General features: G+C 49.1%; 1 pseudogene; it reads left to right on the plus strand.

Annotated features, from left to right (window-relative positions):
• Nucleotides 1-502: 502 nt before the first annotated feature.
• LOC146754637 (olfactory receptor 14A16-like) lies at nucleotides 503-1,405 on the plus strand (annotated as a pseudogene).
• Nucleotides 1,406-6,431: the final 5,026 nt, after the last annotated feature.

The following is a 6,431-nucleotide window of genomic DNA, read 5'->3' on the forward strand; positions in this document are numbered from 1 at the left end:
ATGAGGATAGAAGAGAAGGGAGAGAGAGCTCACAAAGTGTGTATGGTGTGAGCAGGCTGTGAGCTCACTGCAGGAGCATTGCACACAGACCACGACATGGTAAGTCTCTTACAGTAGGCAACACAGCTTCTTTTTCAGGAGGGATCACTAGACTGGGGACATCCCATAGCAGATCTGGCTGCAGGCACTTCATGTTTCTTTACTGTGGAAAAAGCCTTCTGCTCCAGCTGAGGGCTTCTGTGATGCAGCGTCAGAACACAGCCCTGAGGGCTGCGTGACCCAGAACGGCTGCAGGCTGTGCAGCCGGGGCTGCAGGCGGGTGCCCAGGGCTGTCCTGCAGAGCAGGGTCCCTGCTGTGCCCCAGGGGCTGTGTGCCGGGTATGGGATTTCCAAAGGGAAAGGAAAACTTTTATAGTATACCAGGAGGAGTGTCTCTGAGAATGGTCTGGAATTGTCATTATCTTCTGCACTCTGAGCAGGACTCCAAGCCCAGGAACAGCAGATGCACAACAGCAGCTCCATCAGTGAGTTCCTCCTGCTGCCATTGGCAGACACGCGGCAGTTGCAGCTCCTGCACTTCTGGCTCTTTCTGGGCATCTACCTGGCTGCCCTCTTGGGCAACAGCCTCATCAGCACAGCCGTAGACTGCGACCAGCCCCTGCACACCCCCATGTACTTCTTCCTCCTCAACCTGGCCCTCCTCGACCTGGGATGCATCTCCACCACTCTCCCCAAAGCCATGGCCAATGCCCTCTGGGACACCAGGGCCATCTCCTATACAGGATGTGCTGCACAGCTCTTTTTCTTTATCTTCTTTGCCTCAGCAGAGTATTTCCTTCTCACCATCATGTCCTATGACCGCTACGTTGCCATCTGCAAGCCCTTGTACTACGGGACCTTGATGGACAGCAGAGCTTGTGCCACCATGGCAGCAGCTGCCTGGGGCACTGGGGTTCTCCTCTCTCTTCTGCACACTGCCAGTACGTTTTCACTGCCTCTCTGCCAAGGCAATGTTGTCAACCAGTTTTTCTGTGGAATCCCCCAGATCCTCAAGCTCTCCTGCTCAGAATCAAATCTCAGGGAAGTTGTATTTATCATTTTTAGTGCCAGTTTATTCTATGGCTGCTTTGTTTTCATAGTGTTGTCCTATGTGCAGATCTTAATAGCTGTGCTGCGGGTGCCCTCTGAGCAGTGATGGCACAAAGCCTTCGCCACGTGTCTCCCGCACCTGACCGTGGTCTCCCTATTTATCATCACAGGCTTTTATGCCTATCTGAATCCCTATTCTGTCTCCTCCCCATCCATGGACCTGATGGTGGCAGTTCTGTACTCAGTGGTGCCACCAGCAGTTAACCCCCTCATCTACAGAATGAGGAACAGGGAGGTCAGGGATGTGGTAAAGTAAGTGATGACCAGATGTGTTTCAACTGCAGTGAACTGCCCATCTTTTGGAATTCATGACTTGTAATGCAGCTTTCTACTGAATCAAGCTCTCCTTTATTGTTTGTTTGTGGGGATACAAGAAAAGCTGTTCAGAGCAGCAGCTGTGGAGCAAGATAAACAGCATGGGAACCAAGGACACCTCTGCAAGGAGAAGAAGAGTCTCACAGCTCTGATTGGATATGTGCCTGCATGGACAGTTGAAAAGTGTTTTGTAGAATGCTTTGTTGACATATAAGGTGTTTGGGAAAGTTGTAAGGGCGGATGGGAAAGCTAGAAAATAACAACTTGTGAAGGTATATAAGGGATGTGAGAACTTGTAATAAACGATTTGGATTGTTCACATCTGAGTCCGTGCCGAGTCGCTGCATTTGTTTTCTTGGTTGTTTTTTTTTTGTTTGGTTGGTTTTTTTTGTTTTGTTTTTTTGTGGTTTGTTTGTGGATGAGCAAGGAGCTCATGCAGAAACTGAAAGGGAAGAAGAAGGTCCTTGAAATGTGGAAAAAGTGTCTGACCACATGTAGTCAGGGCCTGCAGGGATGGAACAAGGAAGTCTGAAGACCACCTGGGATTGAATGTGACAAAAGGATAACGAAAAATGCTTTTTAAAGTACGTTAGCAGTCAAAGGAAGACTAGGGAGACTGTGGGTCCCCTACTAAGTGAGGGGGGTGTTCTGGTAACAAGGGATTCTGAGAAGATGGAGATACTGATGGCCTTCTTTGCTTCTGTCTTGTGTGAAAAAGCTCTCCATCAGGAATCCCAGAACCTAGAGCTTACTGAGAGGGTCTGGGGACTGAGGGACTTCTCTTTAGTCAGGAAAGAGTTTTGCCACACCAATGTTCATAAATTCATGGTACCCGATGGGGTGCATCCATGGGTGGTGAGGGAGCTGGCAGAGGTGATTGCTGAATCGCTCTCTATCATATTTCAGACATCTTGGAGAACGGTGGAGGTGCCTGAAGACTGGAGGATAGCCAATGTCACTCCAGTCTTCAAAAAGGCAAGAAGGAAAATACAGGTAGTTACAGGCCAGTCAGCCTCACCTCTGTCCCTGGAAAGATGATGGAACAGCTTGTGCTGGATGCCATCTCTAGACAACTGGGAGAAAAGGAGGTTATCAGGAGTACCCAGCATGGGTTCACCAAGGGGAGGTCGTGCTCGACCAACCTTGTGGCCTTCTATGATGTTTTCACATCCTGGGTGGATGGGGAGAGAGTGGTGGATGTAGTCTACCTTGATTTCAGTAAGGCATTTGATACTGTCTCCCACGACATCCTTATAACAAAGCTGAGGAAATGTGGAATAGACTAGTGGACAGTGAAGTGGGTCGAGAATTGGCTGACTGGCAGAGCGCACAGGGTCATCGGTGGTGGTGCAGAATCTGGCTGGAGACCTGTAACCAGTGGTGTCCCCCAGGGGTTGGTGCTGCATCCAGTCTTGTTCAACATCTTCATCAGTGACCTTCACAAGGGGATATTGGTCACCCTCAGCATGTCTGCTGATAAAAAAAAGTTGGGAGGATTGGATGACACGCCTGAAGGCTGTGCTGCCATTCAGCAAGACCTGGACAGGCTGGAGAGCTGAGCAGAAAGAAACCAGATGAGGTTTAACAAAAGCAAGTGTAGAGTCTTGCACCTAGGGAGGAATAATTGCATACACCAGGACAGGCTGGGGGATGAGTATCTGGAGAGGAGCTCTGCTGAGAGGGACCTGGGTGGACACCTGATGGATGACAGGTTGGCCCTGAGGCAGCAGTGTGCCCTCGTGGTTAAAAAGGCCAATGGCATTCTGGGGTGCATTAAAAAGAGCGTGTCCAGCAGGTCGAGGGAGGTGATCCTCCCCCTCTACTCTGCCCTGGTGAGGCCTCATCTGGAATATTGCGTCCAGTTCTGGGCTCCCCAGTACAAAAAAGACAGGGATCTCTTGGAAAGAGTCCAGCAAAGGGCCACAAAGATGGTGAAGAGCCTGGAGCATCTCCCCTATGAAGAATGACTAAGTAAGCTGGGTCTGTTTAGCCCTGAGAAAAGCTGACAGAGAGGGGATCTAATCCAGATTTATAAATATCTGAGGTGTGGGGGCCATAGTGACAAGGCCAGTCTCTTTACAGTGGTACATGGAGACAGGGCAAGGGGAAATGGACTAAGCTGGAGCATAGGAAGTTCTGCACGAATGTGTGGAAGAACTTCTTTACGGTGAGGGCGATGGAGCACTGGAACAGGCTGTCCAAGGGTACTGCGGAGTGTCCTTCTCTGGAGATACTCAAGACCATCCTGGACGCCTACCTGGTGTAGGGAACCTGATTTGGAAGGGGGCTTGAACTCCATGATCTATGGACATCCCTTCCAACCCTTATGATTCTGTGATCCTGTGCGTAATGGGCACTTGAGACCGCAGAGTTATTTAGCTGACCAAATAGATGAGCTCACCAGGAGAAGAGACGGATCTTTCTCTGTTCCCCATCTACTGAAAATTCCAGAGCTTAAGGCATTCCACAACTGTGACACACCTACATTCTCTCACTGATGACACCTTCATTTGATCTGGGCTCTCATCTGAATGGCAGTTCCCTGGGGTGTCCAGCACACTCCCAGCCAGCTGGAAAATGCAGCTGAGGACCTTCAGGAAAGACACGCCCTGGTAGTCTCAGTGCTTGATGAACAACTGTGAGCCCCACAATGGGTCTCGTACCTGTGTGCCACTTTCTGAACACCAGTACCACGATGTAGATGCAAGGCCCAGCCAGGCTAAATCAAATCATGCTTCTGGAAGGGGATGCTCTTGATGAGTCTTTACATTAATGAGAGGACCACAAACAATCACTCAGTGAGCTCGAAATCTCTGTGGCTTTCCAGACCTAGGGTCTCGTTTGGCTCACAGAGACATGTTGGGGTGGTTCCCACCTCTGAACTGTACCAACCTGGATATGGACTCTTTATGACGGATGGGCAAGGAAGATGAGGAAAGTCTGCTTTTTGTGAGAGTGCACTGAGGTCTGCCTGGGGATGGAAGAGAAGCCAGCTGAGAACTGATGGAAAGGGCTCAGAGAGGAGAGTGGAAGGTTCTGTTCTGTGTATATATATATTTGGCAAAATTGTTATCCTTTTCTTTTTCTCCATCGTAGTCTGTAGATTAGTCTGATCCCTGGGTCAGGGATATTTCTAGAAAACTCCCCAGCCTTATCCGCTATTCTGATTATTACCCTTCATTGATAGTTCAGGCCGGCAGCAATGGGATTGCTGACAGGAGCCTGAGGATTATAAAAAATGATTTTAGGAGACTGGGGAAGTTAGTTGATGGAGCGGGCATACAAGTAGTGTTTGCCAGTATTCCTTTGGTGGCTGGGACAAACACTGAGATGATCAGGAAAAGTCATCTTATAAATGCATGGCTGAGAGGCTGGTGCAAATGCAAAAATTTTGGATTCTTTGATCATGGGGCAGTCTACTTGGCACCTGGCCTGAGGTTGGCTGATGGGAATTGCCTGTCTCCAAAAGGGAAATGGATACTTGCCCAGGAGCTGGTGGTACTTGTAGAGAGAGTTTTAAACTAGATAGTATTAGGTATTAGGAGAGAGGCGAGGGGCTCAGCTGAGGTGCGTCTACACTAATGCACACAGCATGGGCAACAAGCAAGAACAGTTGGAAGCCATTGTGCGGCAGGCAAACTATGACCTAGTTGCCATAACAGAAATGTGGTGGGATTGCTCCCATGACTGGAGCGCTGCAATGGATGGCTACAAACTCTTCAGGAGGGATAGGCAAGGAAAGAGAGGTGGTGGTGTGGCTCTCTGCATTAGGGAATGCTTTTATGCTACTGAGGCCCTTGACCTTGAAAGTCCAGGTGGACTGCCAATACCCCAGTTTATTTTGTAAACACTGCTGAGCTTTGCTTTTTTGACTTTTTTTTTTTCCTCTCTATTGAAGAAAAAAAAAAAAAGTTTTCTCTAGTAAATTTGTTTTACAAGGGACTGCATGTCATTAGTTCCTCTTTTGTGATGCTCCAAACATATTGGACCATTCTTAAGCTAGCCATTTTTTCCTATGAAGCCATAGGAATGTATAATGGATTGAAAGCATGGTTAGCAACGCTTACTTGGTATCTGCATGCAGCTCCAGAGGGAGCAACTAATGCAACTAATAGTACAGAAATGGTGGGTTTTGAGCGTGCTCCTCCTTTTTTCTTTGCATCCTTTAAGCAGTCTTTGAATGACCGGTTGGCCCAGTGGACCACACTGTCGATCGTATCAATCTCCCTGAACTTACTGTTGGTTATTGTAATAATCTCACTCAGTATCTGGAATTATAACCTCAGGAGGAAGTCTTCCCTAGAACCAGAGAATACTGAGTGGCAGGGAGTGTGGAGAGACTTTGGAGAGACTTTTAGAAGACAGACATCTCTAGTGTCATGGAGCTCTACTCCTGAACACTTAAAGAATCCTGAGAGTTTGACCGCATATTTGAGACAGGAATGTTGTGGCTCAGGCAGATCTAAGGAGGCACAAATGACTTGGGGCCTAGCTAATGCTTATCAGGCCTTATTCAATACCATTCCTGAGAGGTTGAGAGAGAGAGTCTCAGGGCCGAGAATGAGAGTATGCAATCCAAACTCGACACCCTCCGGTCCGAGCATAATGTCCTCCAGTCCGGGTACAACGCTCTCCAGTCCGAGCACAACGCCCTTCGGTCAGAGCACAGTGCCCTTCGGTCTGAGTGTAACATCCTCCGGTCAGAGCACAACTCCCTCCAGTCCGGGTACAACACACTCCAGTCCAAGTACGACGCCCTCCAGTCTGAGCGCAGCACCCTCCAGCCCAAGCACGATGCCTTCCAACCCAAGTGCGACACCATCCAGACTGAGCACAACACTCTTCAGTCCGAGCATAACGCCCTCCGGTCCGAGCACAACACCCTCCGGTCCGAGTACAACACTCTCCAGACTGAGCACAATGCCCTCCGGTCCGAGCATAACGCCCTACGGTCCAGGTACAACACT

The sequence above is a fragment of the Coturnix japonica genome, chromosome W (genome assembly GCF_054131305.1).
Source record: "Coturnix japonica strain WE chromosome W, WE-NBRP24, whole genome shotgun sequence".
NCBI classification, from domain to species: domain Eukaryota; kingdom Metazoa; phylum Chordata; class Aves; order Galliformes; family Phasianidae; genus Coturnix; species Coturnix japonica.